Genomic DNA, 19,266 nt, shown 5'->3' with positions numbered 1-19,266 from the left:
TCCTAAAAAGATCAAAAGCCAACAGTTAAGAAGACAAAGCAATACAGAGAATTATATGTGCCCACATATGGTCTTTGGAGTATTTTTATATTAGAGAGGAAAGTGGAAACAACCTAAAAATTTAGTTATAGAGAAATAATTAAGTTAATTATGGCCCATAGACACAAAAGATTAATATGCTGCCAGTAAAAAGTGTTTACAAGAGGCTTTATTGGCATAGCATAGTCTTTATTTTCTAATATAAAGTGAAAAGGATACATATATATATATGTATACATATAAGGTATATATATATATATATATATATATATATATATATATACATACATATAAAATGTGTGTGTGTGTCACAAGCTTGCTTTACAAAACTAACTCTGGGAATAACTGGCAGCTTGGAGATATTTTAAGGGCTTTATGAATCAGCTACATAGCTGAACTTATCCATTCTGTTATGATACCATAAAACACAAAAGTTAAGTATAGGTAGCCAAAAGAAATATTATTAAATGAGTCACTTAAGCTTTTAGTGAATAACTGAGCTAGACTATAATGGAATAAATAGCAACCCAGAATCAATGAAACTGCCTGGGGTGAGCAGTGTCTATGAGTTCACATAAACCAACAGCTCTGAGCGCTTAGGAAAACAAATGGTATAGCTACGTGATTCCATTTTATATCATGGAGAAGAATTTGACCAGGTGCCAAATTACTACTAAGTATGTTACTTGAACCCAACCCTGGAATTCTTAGAAAAATTAGGGCTCTGGTGACATATCACCTTCCCTGTTCTCACTGTAAACTATCTATGAGAGAAAAAATGCAGAGAGAAGTACCAAAAAAATATTGGTACCAGAATTAAGTAGTAAATGCTCACCAAGAGGTAAATAGATAAATAAGTAGTACCATATTCAGAGACTAGATTACTGCTTAGCAATAAAAAGAATGAACTATTGATACATACAACATGGATAAATCTCAAACACATTATTCTGTGCAAAAAAAGCCAGACACAAAAGGTTGCATAGAGTATAATCCCAAAACTCATCTGTGATGACAGGAAGCAAATCATTGGTTTCCTGAGATGGGGTTAGAGGAGCATAGAGGCTAACTCCAAAGGGACAAAGGAACTTTCTGGAAATGTCCTATGTCTTGATTGTGGTAGTGGTTACATCAGCATTGTAAAGATGCAAATTGTTGCTTCTCCCATCTTAGGGCTTTTCAGCTGGACATGAGAATTAAATTGACATCAAACAGATTAACAGGAGAAAAGCACACACATTTGTATAAGCTTTACCTAACACGGGAACCTTCATAAGGAGTGAAGACCCGAAGAAGTGGCTTTGATAGTAGGTTGAACAAAGAGAAGCAATTATTGAAAAGTAACTACACTAGGTGGGAATAGGCCAAAGGAAGCAAAGAGTAATTTTAACGAGGTCTGTTTGTATAGAATTCTCTAGGTCTCCACTTCTCATCCTTGGTAAGAGGAATTTCCTTTGCTTCTGGTGCTGGAAGAACATCTTTCACGTGGGAATTTCATCTCCTGTTTTTAAGAAAAAGAAAGATCAGGGTGTTTTTCTTGTATTTGCTATTTTTCAAGTGCCTCTAACTCAAAATAACACTCGTACCACAGTGATGTATTTTGGGGCGGCATACTCTGCCACCCTCAGTGTGTATATGTATTTGTCAAAAGCCAGTGAATTATGCATTTAAAATAGGTACATTTTTATTCGATGTAAGCTAATACCACAATACAATTTGATAGAATTTTTAAAATAGTTTAAAAATAGCCCCCAAAAGCCAGAAGAGTTAGCAAATGCTAAATGGAATTATGAGGTTCCATTACATTTGAAAAGTAATGGTCATTGTATTTACCAAAGCATTTCCCTGTCGCATGAAGGTCTGAGTGGAGTTGCCAGAGAAGGCTGTTTTCAGTCTTTTTTTTTTTTTTTTTTTTTTATGATAGTCATACACACAGAGAGAGAGAGAGAGAGGCAGAGACATAGGCAGAGGGAGAAGCAGGCTCCATGCACCAGAAGCCCGATGTGGGATTCGATCCCCGGTCTCCAGGATCAGCGCCCTGGGCCAAAGGCAGGCACTAAACCGCTGCGCCACCCAGGGATCCCTGTTTTCAGTCTTAACTGCACATCAAAACCACCTGGAGATAGATAGATGATCGATAGATAGATGATAGATGATGACAGATGATAGATAGATAGATAGATAGATAGATAGATAGATAGATAGATAATTTTTTTTATTCTGATTAAGTGGCACTGGGGATGCAGGCTGGCCACAGAGATTTTTCAAAGCTCCCACTGTGGAGCCGGGATGGAAGACCACCTAGGTCATCTGACACCCCTTCACCGGCCCACAGCTCCTATAGCAGAGAATGTGGCTCTGTAGTTGAGCTTACCTCCCAGGTATCCCAAGTGTTTCCTAAGGTCAGGGAGGTGCCTAAGTTCAAACCTTGGGGAGTCAGATGAGGCAGTTGCTGAGACTATCCTATTTCAGTAGGAGGTTCAGAGAGGAAAACCAAATCACTCTCACATGTTCACCTGGACGTGTACTGTTCACTAAATTAAATTACTTAACTAGACTCAGGGGTCCTGGAGAACAAAGATGAGTCATTTCAACTCCATTATTTGAGTGTTGCTGATATGTTAATCCTTCCATAGAAGAATAGGGTAGGATGGGGTCCAGGGAAATCATGTATTTTATTTCAAATGTATTTTATTTCATTTTGTCAGAATGAAGGAGAAGGGTGAAATGTATCAGGACAAAGAAATGAATGTAAAGATGCAAAACCTAGGGTCTTTTACTGGCCCTCCAAAAATGGGGGAAGAGGCTAGTACGTACTGAGGACTGCTAGGTGCCAGGCACTAACATGCATTACCTTATTCAATCCTCACTTTCCTTACTGAATATCATGTACCAAGAGCATTGTTTTGCCCATTTCGTGATTCAGCTCCTGTGCTCATTAACTTGGGCCCAAGGTCTCACAGTAAGTGGCAGAGCTATGTCTTGAGAATTCACTTTCCCTAAAACCTATGTGTGCTTTTGCTACTATGCCATACTGCCCTCTTACTATCCTGACAACTGATAATAATAATAGCAGTAGCAGTACTACCCAAAATAATATTTATTAAGAGTCTCCTATGTGCTGGGAACAGATTTAAGATTCTATCTATATCTCAGTATCTGTATCCAGACCTATATTTATACAGATTTATACAGATAGAGATTTATAAAAGCCTATTTAACCTTAACAACTCTAAGAGCTAAATGCTATTATTATCCTCGTTAAACAGGATACAGCTAAGGTGCAAAGAGGTTAAGTAATTTTCTCAAGGGTACCACGCTACAGAAAATAGACATTATTTAATGATAATCCTCTCCTAAAAATCACCTGACCTAACAAGCCAGCCAGGAAAAAAAGATAAGAGAATTTTGCTAACCTCTCAACCTCAATACTCAATACAACTATGATTTTTAAATATTGCCTCTTTTCCGTCCAACTTTGCAAACTTGTGATCGCCCATTTTGACTTGAGCGATTACAGTATATGGGAAAGGGCTAGTTATCACAAACTCCGATTTGCAAGATCAGTGTGAATATTATTACCCATCATTTTAAAAAATCATGGATTAGCAAGCTGGAAAAATACTTTTGACAGCTTCTGCAGCAATAAAAAAAAAAAAAAAAAAAAATAGCAATGCATTGTGTCTGACATGGTGAAAGGGACCAAAGAAAGTAGAGCTTAGAGTAAAGATTGTCAGCTGGAATTGACTATGGAAAAATGGGGCCTGCCTTCTTTATCAGATCCGCTTCCAAGCAGCAACCCATGCGTCAGGGCTTCCCATTCCACCGACATATGCAAGTTCTTACCTCGCTAAGCCCTCCGGGGCAGTCGCAAGCGTGGAAATGGGAACGAGGGCCAGCCCTGCCTCCTACATCATCAGCACAGCTGTCGGCTGAGTCTTCACCCAGGAACTTTTATTCATAAGATACAATCAGAACTAGAGCAGAATCACAGAATTCATCATACCAAAGGCATTTTTACGTGAATGTATTTTCATATGCATCTACTCAGTGGTGTTGCATATAAGTAGAAATTATTCCAATATCAGAGAGAGATGATTTGAATGATAACTGGTGCAGTTTACCAACTTAAACTTTTATTGGTTATAATCCGCATTTAAAAGTCACCCACATTCGTTCAGTTATTTACACTTTCTCGAATCCAGACCCCAGGCTCAGTCTGGGGGCACGGAACCTCCCTGGCTCCCATGCTGGGTTGGGCCCTGGGGGTGTCTTCCATGAGGACACTTGTCCAGGTGTCTTCAGCCTGGCAGGGGTGCTTCTCCCTTCCCTGCTCTTCCAGCAGTGCTGCAGGCAGGGCAACAGGACCACATCCCCTCCATGCGTAGCCCCTCCCAGAGCCCCGGCTGTCCCATCACCAGGGGAATCTCCCTTCTTGGATTCCTCTTTGCTAGATGGCACTGGTTTATGAACATTTTTATACCCCTTGGAGTTAGACATAAAAGAGTTCTTTTCCTTCCCCATCTCTCCTTTTATTCCCACTTTATCAAATCCACATTTTCTCTTTATGACATCTTGGGGAGATTCCAAAGTATTTAGTGAATTTTCATTATTAATATTGGTTTGGACCAGTTTTAAATTTTAATTTTATATGCACTTCAATGCTCTCTGCCCCCTCCCTCAAGTGAGACTTTGGGCTGAGGACACAGTGTGCATGTTGAGTGGGAGGCTTGCACACACCACTCTCCTTCCATCCTAGGCTCTGCCTCTTCTGAGGCTGAGGAACAGGTGGAGCAGGAGGAGGCAGTGAGAGCAGAAACATCATACTTCCTTGGCCATAGAGACCTGCCTCTTCTTGTTGGCTGTGGCTACTTCTCTGGCCTTCACCTTCTAGCCTTCAGAACCTCCAGACCTTGGGTTAGGCCTCCTATTACTGGAAAGCATAGGGGTGAGTTATCACAGAGCCTTGAGATTTCTCCCTACCCTACAGTTCCCTGAAGTGGAAATCCAGCTCTATCTCTACGCTAATACAGCCCCCCAGCCCCAAAGCCTCTGTGCAGGGGCATTCCCCATGACCTCTGCTGCTAGTGGTGCTTTGCCTAGCAGGCATCCCTCCAGGGGGTATATCAGAACACCTGCTCAAGCCCAGCTACTTTGTGCAGCACCCCCTGGATGTGTGGGTTCATCCTTACCAAGCCAAATGGTGAAGCATACTCATCTTCCCTGCCACCCTACCCTCTGTTTCTCCTGCTCGGTGGGCACAGGGGCTAATCAGCGAGATCCTATCCAACCAGAAAATCAAAATCTCCTCTCCTTGCAGGGCATATACCTCTAATCTCTATAAGTGCCCTCAAGGATATTGCATCTTTCTTGCTTTAGACAGAAACATAAAATTCTCGCTCCCTCCTCTGTGAGGAAGGAAGGAGACAACCTCATTCCCCAGAATGCTATCTCCACAAAACTGCCCCCAATGACCCTCTCCTCTCCCAGTCTTCTCAGTATGTAGACAAGAGGGGCAGTGAGGCTGGGCTGCCAACAGGTGAGATCAGAGATGCTTCTGCCCCATTTTAATAAGCCCTGGATTGCAAGTATTGGACCTCACATTGCCAGCTAAAATACAGGAACCTCAGTTACATTTACATTTCAGATTTTTTTAATTGTTTTTGTACGATTATGTCCCAAGTATTGCATGGGACATACTTATTGAATAGACAACTTTTCAGTATGCTGCAACATTTAGGACTTATTTATACTAAAAGTAATTTGTTATATATCTGGAATTTAAATTTAAATGGCTATCCTATATTTATTTTTATTGGCAGATTCTGGCAAACCTAGCTGGGTCCCCTGTGTTAGTCTTTGGCAGCTCTTTAGAATGTGAGGTACTATGGTTTTCAGATTTGGCCAACAGGCAACATTCTGGGACAAATGAAAAATCCCCATCAGCAACCTCTCACACATGGATTTATTTCCAGTTTTCCCTCTTCACCGCAACAGGGCCACTCTGTCCTTTCTTGTCTGTGCTCACCTGCTTTAAGTCCCAGAAAGATTGCTTGAGAATTTGCCATGCACTCCAGAGGGCGACCACAAACCTGCCATACTCTTCCGGAATCACGCACCTGCCCTGCTTACCACGTCCATGGAGATTTGAAAACCAACCTACAAGCACTCCTTGGAGATGATGATCTGCTGGGTTTGCTGCTTGAGTTCTATAGGGGAAGAACAACTTCCTTCTACCCTCTTAGGTTTTGTGGTTGGCCTAAGAATTGAAATGATACAAGTCAGATGAGCAAGAAAAGCATACAGCATACAAATAAATTTAACATTTTTAGGTATACATGGGAGCTTTCAGAAAGAAAACAAAAACCTGAAGAAGCCATTAGGCTCAAAAGCTTACAGCCCCTTTTTACATCAAGAACAATAAATTGAGGTGATGTCAGAAAACAGAGGGGCTTGGGTTGCAGGGAATAAATAGTGTGGTGTTGACCAGGAAGTATATGGGGGAAACTAAGGGTGAAGAAGGATTATTTGGGGAGGTTTGTTTGTACAGGCCCATTTTGGCATTGACTCCCTGGTGATTAGTCTCTGCTGATAAGAATATTCTTATCTTCCTGGTATGGGGAAGGCACTTGCCTCACAGGAAATTCTATGTCAGCTTCTAGGTAGGAAAGGTGAGGCCAGAGAGACCTTCCTGTATCTGCTGTTTCCCAAGTGCCTTCAGCTCAAAATAATCAGTATGCCAAAGCATGGGATGCCTGGGTGGCTCAGCAGTTGAGCGTCTGCCTTCGGCTCAGGGAGTAATCCCAGGATCTGGTTTCGAGTCCCACATCAGGCTCCCCATAGGGAGCCTGCTTCTCCCTCTGCCTGTGTCTCTGCCTCTCTCTCTGTGTCTCTCATGAATAAATAAATAAAATCTTTTTTAAAAATATGCCAAAGTAGCATATTTGGCAATGGCATGATCTGATTACCTTTAATTCACAGCTTCCTGAATCTTCAGCCACGCACAAAGATGCTGACATCCACCGTTACAAGTATATGTGACTATAGTAGATTTGATTTATCCAACTACAGGTCACCATGTACAAACTTGATTAACTGTGAACTGTCTGACAACAGGCCCCGAATGAGTTTGGCCATGGTCACCAGGTAGCAACCAGGGTGGACTGGGATACCTGACATTTGGCATACAGCAGTGTGGTGGTTGGCATATAGCGTAGAGGATATTCTTTGGCATTCATGCCTCAAATTCAGATCTGTTTGGACCAAATATCCTAGCTCTCTATTTATTTTCCTCCTTGAGGTGGATTGTGTCAGTGCTCCACCCTCAAGTCCTTATACCATTTCCATGTCCCAATCCCAGGTTCTGATTCAGTTGACTTTGAACACACTGCATCTGTGACTGATTTCAGACATCTCTTTCATGCTGTTGGAGCTGTTTTGCCCACAGAGGGAAAAAAAAAGTCAGAAATGTCAGTTTCCATCCCACCTTGTCTCTGGAGCCCTTGACCAATGACTCGTGGGTGATGAGACCGGATCCCAGCCCTCTTCCCTCCTGGATATCCAACTCTGAGGTATCCTTCGTACCCTGAGCTCCCCTGAGCATTCAGATGAAGCTGCTCTCTCTGGGACTCTACTGTTAATGCCACCTGTTGGTCTTCCTCTCCTCCCTGCCCTTCTGCTCCACTGCCTTACTATTCTCCATCATAGGACTTCCTTAATAAGTCATTTGCACATAACATTTTTAAAATATTTATTTATTCATGAGACACAGAAAGAAACTCAGAGACATAGGCAGAGGGAGAAGCAGGCTCCCCACAGGAAGCCTGAGCCCCAGGATCACACCCTGGGCCGAAGGCAGACGCTCAACCACTGAGCCACCCAGGAGTCCCTGCACATAACTTCTTACCTCGGGGTATGCTTCCACAGAAGGAGCCCTAGTCTAAGACATTCCCTTTTGACCAAAAGGCAGAATAACACAGAGGGGATAGTACTAGAGAAAGCCATTGCCCTTGAATTCTTACCCTTTTCCACCAGGATCTTCCATTCATGTGCTCAAGTTCCCTCTCACTAGTGTTAAATTAAACCACTCAGAATAAAAGCTCTACAAAAATGAAATAAAAAGCGTTCATTTTTTGGAACGTTTATACGGATAGAGTTTTTGGAAAGGAAAGGGCACTTTAATACACTTCCAGAAGCTAAGATAATTAGTTCTAAGAGGAAACTCAAGAGTTTCAAAGTCATGATTTTGGCAGAAAGAATCGAAACACATGGAAAGAACATCAAAAGTGTAATTTTCTAGAGTAGTTGGATAATTGTGGAAGTACTGTGGGGAGGAGAGTCACTTTCTAATTAGTAGAAAACTTCCAAGAATCCCATGCTGTACTGATGAAGCATTCTTATGAAAAAATCCAACTGAAATCCAGCTCATAAGCAGTGAGAACTTTTTTCCTTTTAATTTTTTATTTAAATGGTGCCTGGGTGGCCCAGATGGTTAAGCGTCTGACTCAGGCCATGATCTCAAGGTCATGAGATGGAGCCTGGCAATCAGGCTCTGAATCTCAGGAGGAATTCTCACTCCTTTCCCTCTGCCCCTCCCACTCAAGTCTCTCTCTCTTTCCCTCCCTCTTTCTCTCCCTAAAATAAATAAATAAATAAATCTTTTTTTTTTTTTTAAGAAACATTTTTTTTTTTTAATTTAAGAGGATCATAGTCGGGCAGGCCATATCCTATGAGAAGCCTCTGTGTGCCCACAATTAAGTTGGAATCTACTTGGACGGCACTTTGGGAGAGAGAAGGGAGGGCAGTACTTTACACTGCCTCTGACAAAAGAGCCAATCAGCTCCCAGCCTGCCTCCTGGATAAGCCAGGTGTCTTGGGTTGGGTTCCGCAGACGCAGAGCAGGGATTCTTAGGTCTGTGATTCTTAGGCCTGTGAAGCAGGGATTCTTAGGCCTGTGATTTACTGAGGGGACACCCTCAAGTGAAACTCAGAGGGAAATGAGGGATCCAGGATAAGGCAGATGAAAAGTCTTAGCAAGGGGCACCTGGGTGGCTCAGTGGTTGAGCATCTGCCTTTGGCTTGGGTCATGATCCCAGGGTCCTGGGATCGAGTTCTGCATCAGGCTCCCTGCACAAAAAGCCTGCTTCTCCCTCTGCCTATGTCTCTGCCTCACACTCTCTGTGTCTCTCATGAATAAATAAAAATAAATTTTTAAAAAAATATTTATTGAGTTCCTTTTTTTTTTTCTTATTCATGAGAGACACAGAGAGAGAGAGAGAAAGGGAGAGAGAGAGAGGGAGAGAGGCAGAGACACAGCAGGCTCCATGCAGGGAGCCTGATGTGAGACCTGATCCTGGGTCTCTAGGATCCTGGGCTGAAGGCAGTGCTAAACCACTGAGCTACCCGGGCTGCCCCTAAAAATAACATTTTTAAAGAAAATAAAAGTCTAAGCAAAAGCATGCTTTTAAATGAAGCATAGTCTCAACCCATCCCAATATGAACTCTGGGAAGTAAATTGCACCACACTCGTCCTTCCAAAAAACACGGGCCTGGGATTTTTACCCTCAGTAAAAGTCACTCACTGCCTTTTGGGCTATCTTGTGGGGATAGGGTGGAGTAGGAGTTATAATCACCCATCATCACCACTGGGCATGGCAGCACGGGCCATGGAGAGACCTTCCCTGGAGAAGGTGACAGCTGTGAGCCTTTAGCAACCAACACCCAGAGCAGCTGGGGGTGGCATGCTGGCCTCCTAAAGAAATGGGCTGGGGGAGCCCAGGTATTTATACTACACCAGTTTGCTTCAAAACCCTTGATGTCCCAAAGGAAGACCACTGTACAGTGGTGACTCTGCAGCACTGGCCTAAAACATGCCCCCACATTCAGTAGTTTTCCAGCACTTTTCTAGAGAAGGAAACCGAATCCTCAAATCATTCTATTCTATAATTACCCACTGCTGGCACCCAACGGAAACAAAATGATTTTTTCCCTCTTTTGCAATTTAACGTTTCAGGCTTTATTAAAAGATGTGTATCTCATCCTCTCCAAACTCCCCATCTCGCCCCTGGAAACCTCACCCTGGCAGCTCCAGGCACAGGGTTTTGCTCCCAGGGGATGGAATCCTGCTCTGAAGAAGCCAGACTGGGTGATTAATGAAATCTGCCCTTCCCCAGTTCAGCCGAGGGCCTAAGCCCCTGAAAACAGAGATGAGCAGCCCTTTCAGGATTTTGCCATTTTGATACTGAGGAGATTTAGGAGAGGCCTTTCCAGCATTTGGGGATTTCTGTTAAGTACCTGAAATCTGAAATCACGCAGTTTGATCCTATGGGAGATGTTAGTCACAGGGAAGGTCAGTTTGAGAGCTGCAGCACTGTGGCACTTTCCCCTGATGACCAGAGGAAAACCGAGGATCCGGCCTCACTAGCAGCCCTGCCATGTGTGGGGGGCGACAGGGGGACCCGTGCCAGGCAGGTGGGAGGTTGGGAGAGAAGGCCCAGTCGAGGGCTTACCTAGGATTCAGTCCAGGATTAACAGAAAGCCTCAGGCACACTCAGAAAGCCCAAGAAAAATGCCACAAGACGACATCCTAGTCAATTCAGAGGCTTTTTTCAGGCTAAATAACCGCTCTCGGAAACACTGCATTGTGAATTGGCCAGCTGAAGAATCAGCCAGCACAGACTTCAGAACAGAATGAAAGAGGGTGCATTCCCTTTGTCATCCCTGCCCTACGAGACAATTGTGCCTATTTAGCTCAGGTCTGTGTTTAAGAATTCACATTGCCATCCTCCCCACTGGGCGGCTGAGCGGGGCGGGAGTTCTGTGTGTGCCGGACCATTTTCATGGTCAGGAGCATGAAAGGGAGGCGAGGTGGGTGGTGACTTTTGTTTGAAATGAATTGTGTTTGAGCCTTTTGAAGAGCAAAAAATAGACCTACTTATTGACCTAAAGCCATCCATGAAATGGGATATGATCTCTGGCACAAATAATAGAATAGAAACTCCCCCAATATTGGAGCTATCGAGAGATGAAAAAATTGTCTGGAGCTGAGAAGATTATTTCTTCATCCACAATCCTAATGCTGAGCTTTCTGCAGAATCCTGAACAGTGTTATTTGCTTCTAGGCCTCAGATGGGTAGATAGTGAAGGGGAGCAGCATATATCATCCCTAAGCATGCCCCTTTGGTATAAGAATTATTTTAGGCCAATTATTAAGAAACAGACACAGGTGAAGCTCTGGAAACTGAGTAGAAGTTATTCTTTTGTGAGGGAAATTCACGCTTATAAGAGAAATCTTCATATGTAAGAGTGTCTCCCTCCCTGTACCAGGAAGAGGAGGATGACTCGAAATTCCTAGAAACTCTCATCAATAGAGAAGCAAGGACTTAAATCTACATAACAAACTTGCTATTGTCTACTGTGTTTTTTCAGGATCACCTTCCATAACTGGCCTCCCCAACCCCTCTACATCTTCTTTTGCCTTTGGCTGAAGACGGTATTTAAGGTGATGGCTCAGGCCATGTCAGGGAGCTACTCAGTTTTCCTGGGTCTCTCCCATGTATATGGGAAGTATACATGTTATTAAAACCCTGTTTGGGGATGCCTGTGTGCTCAGTGGTTGAGCATAGGCCTTCAACTCAGGTCATGATCTTGGGGGGTCCTGGGATCGAGTACCGGATCGGGGTCCTGCTTCTCGTTCTCCCTATGTCTCTGCCTCTCTCTCCATGTCTCTCATGAATAAATAAATAAAATCTATAAAAAAATAAAATCTTGTTTGTTTTTCTCCCATTAATCCACCTTTTACTACATGGGGTTCTCAGTCAAGAACCTAGAAGAGTAGAGGGAAAATTATTTTTCACAATAGAGAGAGCTATTTAGATACAAATATTGATAGAGTTTTTGTTTTTGGTTTTGTTTTTTACTTTAATAATCTTCTTTTCTTATGGTTATTGCAAGGGAGAGACAGTTCATCCTACCTTGATAAGAATAATTGACATCATTTCCTGAGCACTTGCAGGATTGCAATGACCACTCCCATGTATTATCTTGTTAAATCCCCAAAGCACCATCATAAAAGAGAGAGACTCGTCTCATCCACATTGAAAAGCTAAGGAAACCAAGGCTGGGGACATTACTAAGCTTGCTCAGAGCCATACACCTGGGCAACAGGAGTAGGATTGGAGCTCTGCTGGGTCTGACCCCAGCTCGAGCTCTTTAGCAACGCTTCAGTTAATTAAAAAGTGCACTCTAGATAGTAGCTGCCATCCAACAGGAGCTCAGCGTGGCCTTGGGAAGGAGAAGCAGAGAGAGCCAGACACCGTGTGCACTTTACCATTGGAGGGAATTGGTTTCTTCCAGCCGCACCAGCCTGTCATTAGTGCTGCTCACAGCTTGAGGCGTCAGGTTTGTGGGCTGAGGAGAGCAGCCACCACTGACTCATCTCGCCCGTCCTTTGTAGCCAGTCAGCCACTAAATACAATGGATTCTCCTTTGATGACTCACAACCACTCTTCCTCACTGTATTTTTGCCTCCACTTGAGATGCAGTCTTCCTTCTATTTCGATCACATGGACATTTCCCACTAGCTTCTCTGACTCAGCACTGTCCTTCCTCATTCTGTCTGCTTGCTCCCAGCCAGACACAGCCTCTGATGGAAATAGTGCCTCCAACAGTTCCCGGCACTACTCAAACACCTGGGATGGTGCCCTGTTCCCTGCTGACCGCACTCCTTTTCCTGCATTAGTCTGACCCCATCATCCAGGATGAAAGTCCACTACCAATCTGCACCCCATTTCCCCACCTGCCCCCTTGAACATCTCGCCACCTTCACCTGTGCTGTCCCCTTCTCCCCACCTGTTACCCAAATCCTACCCCCATGTCGAGCTCAAGTCTCACTTCACCCATGAAGTTTGAAGTTTGTGCTTTAAACCAAACCACCCCTGGTCCTCAACTTTTCTATAGATAAGGATGCTGTTTCAGTTTGAATTAACACCACAAGGAAGAGCTGAGACAAGAATTTGAACATAAATACATTATTTGGAAGCTATCAGAAACACTCCAGGGGTGTGGAAAACAGGGACAGGGGAGGAAAAGCAGCCAATGAAAGGCTCATTATCCAGTCAGTTACCGCTGTGGACAACTGTAGCCTAATCCTGTGGGGAGTGGCAGAGCCAGGATAGGACACAAACCTCAGTTTTCCCACACAAGGGGCAAGGGAGTTGGCATATTGATACGCCATCAACCATCATTGCTAGAGAGCAGCTCTCAGATGGCATTAACTCCCCAGTTTTTCAGGCCTGTTTAGCAAGGCCAGTGAGAAGAAACAGTTCCAAATGAAAGAAATGCAGGTGCCACGTGTTTGAAATCAGACAGTGCACACTTAGATTGTAAGGATGAAAGGATATGCATGGGGCACTGCCAGCATCTGTTCAATAATGGAATAGTTGTGATCAACTGAACCAGGGCACTTCTAACAGGAAAAGTGAGTACTACGAATTCGGTGTCATCCAGTTATGTGTTCTCCATTGAAGCTAGCATAGCACTTAAGACATGTTCAGAACACACTGGAAGCTTGGACCTAGGATGGGGTAGCTACCAGAAATTCAAAGTCATGCTATCCAAAGAGCAAAGTCTTTGGGATGCCTGGGTGGCACAGCTGGTTAGTCATGGGACTCTTGGTTTCTGCTCTAGGACTCTAGAGTTTCTGCTGGGGTGGTGATCTCAGGGTTGTGAGATCGAGCTCAGAAGGAAGTCTACTTAGAGTTTCCTCTCCCTCTCCTTCTGTCCCTCTTCCCCCTCCCCAGAATAAATAAATATATCTTAAAAACAAAAAACAGGGAGCAAGGATTTTGTCAGACAGTCCTAAGTTTAAATCCAAACTCCACTGATTCATTGTTAAACTTTAGTGTAGATATGACACATCTCTGAGCTATTTCTTTATCTCTAAAGTGAGGATGATGGTAATACCTGCCTTGCAGAGTTGTCCTACATCAGGGGTGACCTATAAAAAATACAACCTACTATTTAATAAGTCCAACTACATTCAGTAAGTTGAACTTCAATTAAATGACGATTACAGAAGCTAATAATAATTTTATTGATATCATTTTGATCACTATCCCCCAGGCACATGAGACATGCACTATGTTTCTCTCATCTAAGATTCTATTTTCTTCTCTGTGGCTGTGGATCATTTTTATACAGCAGATAAATTGAGCACTCAAGACATGCACTGAGACAAGAAAGCTGGAATCTCTGAGACATTCTCTAAGTCAGGGGTGGATATGAATTTGGAGAGGGGGAAATATTTACCAGCAAAGAAGTTGAGAGAATGAGATCAGAATCTCCAGATTAAACTTCACTGTTTTTTACAGTTTAAAAGGTTATGAATTAAGAGGAAAACCACAGTAGAAAGATGCCCAGCTTCCCAAAAGGAGATATCTAACACCTTGGAAGTGCACAGATCTTATTGAAGTCTCTGAGATGTGTCACTTATTTATTGCCATCATAATTGCTTCTGATGTCTACTGGGAAGATTTTCTTTGTATTCATAGGAAAGCAAGAAATATAGAGTAGAAAGAGGGAAGACCATATAAGCCTAATTATTATCTCTCTGTAATTTGGAATCATAATTTTTCAATTTGCAATGGCACTTAAGAATACCAGATTCAGGGATCCCTGGGTGGCGCAGTGATTTGGCACCTGCCTTTGGCCCAGGGCGCAATCCTGGAGACCCAGGATCGAATCCCACGTCGGGGTCCCAGTGCATGGAGCCTGCTTCTCCCTCTGCCTATGTCTCTGCCTCTCTCTCTCTCTCTGTGTGTGTGTGACTATCATAAATAAATTTAAAAATTGTAAAAAAAAAAAAAGAATACCAGATTCACTTTATGTTTAGAAATGAGCAGGGGTAAAATAAATAAATAAATAAATAAATAAATAAATAAATAAATAAATAAACAAACAAACAGAAAGCAAGCAAGCAAGCAAGCAAGCAGGGGTAATTATGAAGAAAAAATGGAGAGAAACATCCTCCCAACCTGCATAGCCTGCTATCACACCCACATGCCAGGGACTCCTATTGTTTCTTTTAACTTATTTATCAATATAATACAATGCATATAATTTCTTAAAAAGGTAAGGGATAAAAGTATCAAAATTTTGTAACAAAATACAGCAATAATATGCACCCCCCATCCAAAGTCCTCATTTTCCAATCAGTAACTAATTCTAATAAATTTAGATATTTCTGGAATTTACTCCCATATTTCTAAATTATATGTGTCGAAAAAATGGCCATTTTTTTATAACTGTTTTCCCATTCCCCCATAGATATACATACCCGAATTTTTAGCTGAGTTCATGATTTCCAGAAAAAAAATATTTTTTCAAGTCCCCCTTTTAATTTCATATAGTTATGCAACTGAATCCAGGTCAAAGAGATATAAAAGTGTTATATGTAACTTTCAAGAAAGTTCCTTAAAAGACAGCTGAAACATATCCTGTGACTGCTTTCTTCTTCATTCTTTCTTCCTTCTTGATGGCCAAAATTCAGACCTAATGGCTGGAATCTAAGCAGCCCCATTGAACCATGAGGTTAACTTGGGGATGAAAGCCTATCAGACCAGTTATAGGAGACTGGAGTATATTGAGGAGATTGTGGAATAGAACTATCACCACAACCCTGGACTGTCTAGCTATATTGAAGGAGAAAGAAATAAAAACTTTTGTCTAGTTTAATTCATTATGAGTTCATGTTTCAGTTTTTCACAGCTAACCAAAGCACATATTTTATTGCTATTTCTTCATTTGCCAGTTTTAGAAATTATGTACTGATGACTCATAAGAGCAGGTAAATATTTAACTTTCTTAAAAACCTCTACCCCTCCACTTCCAGGTCCTTCATCTCATATTTTTATTATAATATGATAGCTCTATGATACTTATTCGCTGGCAAACCAAGTAGTATGCTATCAATGTTTCCCTTCTTGTATAACTTGTCATTTTATCTGGATTTCATAGTTGCCTTATTTTTTCATTTACTAAGTTTTCTCTATAGCTATTGCTAGTTGTTCTACAATTCATTTCATTTTTCCTCTCAATTTAAACTCTCCCTGCTAGAGCCTTTTGTCTTGTCCTCTGGGATCTGCTTCACAGTTGTCATTCCCGGGCTTGCCTTCATTTTCATCCAGGGGTTTCCCTGCACCACACTTCTGTGTGGGATTGTCAGCTTCCTAACGCCAAACCTTTCACTTTTTTGGTTTCTCATTTATTGTGGAAAATTGATTCTTGTAGCTTCCTAAGAATGGGTGCTTAAAGTTTATTGCATTTAACATTTGGGGGAATACAGACCCATGGATGGCCCTGGGATTTCTACAGGCTTGCAGGACCCATCAGAAGACCCAGAAGAAGTGATGCTAGTAAAATATCACATCTTTCCCCTCCTCCCCTTCAGGAACAGCTCTGCTGGTGCATAGAAGCATGTAAAGGAATATAACCAAGGCAAGAAAACCCACTCTGTACAAAAGGCCTTTCCAGGAAGAGAGAAAGGATTTACTGATACACCTGGTACAAGAAATCCAAGAACTCCAGATGCTCCTCCTATAAATGTGCTGCATTTCAAAATCTGACTTTAGCTCTGTTTAACTCACTCCCTAAGGGCAGAAGATGTTATGTGGCACTTTCTCCACTTGTCACCTAGAGTGAGGGAATCTGAAAGCAAACTCCCCAGAGCTCATTAGCTGTATAATTAACCACATAGCATTTTCAACTCAAAATCTTCCAGCAATGCACAATGAAATCAGCAGATAAAACAGCACGGTAAGAACAGAACAGCGCTATTAACCCAGGAGACAAGGGGCAGGTACCTCTGAGAAGCCCGGGCTTTGCATTGCTCTTCCACAGACTCCTCAGCCCTTGGTTTCAGACTTGCCCAGGGAGCTACTGTGTAATGAAAACTCCAGCCCAGGTTTTGTGCCATTTCCTGTGCAATCTTGGATGGGTAGCTTAGAAAGTCGGTTTTGCTCCAGGTAGAAAACCAGCCATGATGAATTAATCCAATACACTTTCTTGTTTTTTAATTTAAAATTGTATCTTGAGGTGTATTCGCTGAAGGCTAACACACAAAGATCCAGAAAGTGGAGGGAGAGGCTCTTTCCCACTCCTTGGCTCTCCTCGACCCAGAAAATCAGGCTCGTGATATTATTGCAGTGTAGTCTCAACAACATCTGCTAATCTACCGAGAGGACGCTCCTTAATGCCTATAATTGTAATAACCATTCCATAAGCAGTCCATGACCCACAAGCTCCCTCCCTAAAGATTGCACAGGAGAGAGTGGGAAGTTTTCACAGCCTTTGGGCATCCTTGGTGACATCTGCCTGTTTTCAAAGGAGGAAACAGAGAATGGTTCTTTCCTTTGGCTTTGTCTTCTCTTTCTACTTCTCTCACCTTCCCTTCAAAGCTGGGCACTGCCTCTGTGCTATGTGGATGTTCCCCAAATGCACATGTTCCCTTAGAGGCTGAAGCATTACAGTTGTGAAATACGTATGGGGGAAGGTGGACTTGACCTAGGTTGTCTCCATTGTACAGGCTTTATAGGTCTTCAGTATGCTAATTTATGATAATTCTCTAAGACCATGGAAAGTGGCATTTCCAAAAGTTATTTGACTACAGAACCTGTTATCTGGGGAGAGGGGAAGGGGCACGGATGTTACTTATATTTCACAGAACATTGGTCCAAGGAATGTAGTTTAGGGAACAAAGGAAAGGCCCTGCTAGGGCCACTTCAATACCTCCAGGCAGCCTCCGTGCCATATTTCCAAACCAGAGCAATGCAGGCTTTGGGGAAACCAAGAGACCAGGATATGAAAATGTCCTTCACCATACCCTGGCTTTTTACCTCAGTCAAGTTACTTAAGCTCTATGAGATCCATCTCCCCATCTATAAAATGGGGATAATTACACTTACCTTCTTAGAGATATTTAGAAAGAATGAGTGAGATACTGTACATAAAGCCTCCCCTGCCCCCACATCGAATGCCTCACCCTCAGTGGGCTCCAACAATAGTTAATAACATTTCTATTTTGTTTTCAACTTCTCTTTTCCTATACACATCCACCTCATGTCATTAAAGACAAGATGATGGCCAGGAAGTGGAGAAAATATTAATGTGACCAAGGATGAATGTAATTTGGAGATCTCTGAGACTCACTAGCAGGACTCCTCAGGCAGCCATGCACTTGGGCCTGGTAAGCAGCCATCTAATTGGCCCCCAAATCATCTCCAGTTCTGCCAGTACCTTTAACCATACCGATTACAAAAACCTGTTGTCATGACCAATAGTCCTTTGACAAGAATTTTTAGGGACCTAGGAAAACCTAATACTGAATTATCTAAAATCCCAGTATCCTCTTCTGGTATCATGGCAGGCTTCACGTGTCTACCTTTTTGTGAATGGAACTACCAAATCATCATCTTTGGTTAGCCTGAAATTGGGATGCAATTTCAGTCTAACCAGTTCCTTGTTTATCAGTCCATGAGAATGGTCTGATAAACAAGGAAAGAATCATAAGAAGAGAAGCAAAAGGACCAAAAAGTCAAAAAGCTCACCTTTAAATTTTAGAATTCAGTGAGGATTTAATAACTGACATGTATGGCCCATGGTCTGGTGTTCCATGGGAGAGGAGCAATAGGTACTATTATTACAATCAGACTGTGGATGTCTTTAGTATGAGGAGTATGTCTTTTACTTCTGTCTCTCAATTAGGCCCAGGGTCTACCATACCACAGCAACTCAATAAAGTTAACTAGCTGACTGGATGGTGCAAATTCTAGTACTAACTATCAAATCAGCAAGTTTTTAGAAATATTTACTGTGTGGCCACCCCATGGTGACTCTACTGGAGTGGTTCAAAAGAGGCAATAGATCTTTTCCCAGCTTAGGCATTTATGATTCTGTCTGGTAAGAAAGGCTTACGCGCGCGCACACGCACACACACACACACATCCCATACTATACTCTGAATATACTCCAAACAGTATATAATTAAATGGTAAGTTGCCACATGGAGACATGGTCTGGTGATTTGCGTTAAAGGAAAATTTGGTATGGGCTGAGGTAGCCTTGTGAGGGAAGAAGGACTCTTCATGAGGTAATAGAGAATACTGGCTTTGGAGTCAGACAGTTGTTGACCCAAACTTTACTTAACTCTTCTGTCAAATGAGAATAACAGCA

At 42.5% G+C, this 19,266-nt stretch overlaps 1 long non-coding RNA gene across 2 annotated transcripts in view; it reads left to right on the top strand.

The window, feature by feature from the left end:
• The window catches only part of LOC112668666 (uncharacterized), a 62,777-nt gene extending 44,479 nt beyond the window's left edge, over positions 1-18,298 (top strand). The window contains exon 7 of one of the 2 annotated variants that reach the window (XR_007405187.1): positions 18,166-18,298. This is a non-coding gene — a long non-coding RNA (uncharacterized LOC112668666). Of the gene's footprint in view, positions 1-16,486; positions 16,805-18,165 lie in introns of those variants that run through there. The other variant, XR_007405188.1, reaches the window with a different exon arrangement.
• The last annotated feature ends 968 nt before the right edge of the window (positions 18,299-19,266 follow it).

The sequence above is a fragment of the Canis lupus genome, chromosome 23 (genome assembly GCF_003254725.2).
Source record: "Canis lupus dingo isolate Sandy chromosome 23, ASM325472v2, whole genome shotgun sequence".
NCBI lineage: Eukaryota > Metazoa > Chordata > Mammalia > Carnivora > Canidae > Canis > Canis lupus.
The sequence above is the reverse complement of the archived record's forward strand: the minus strand, read 5'-3'. Positions and strand labels throughout refer to the sequence as shown.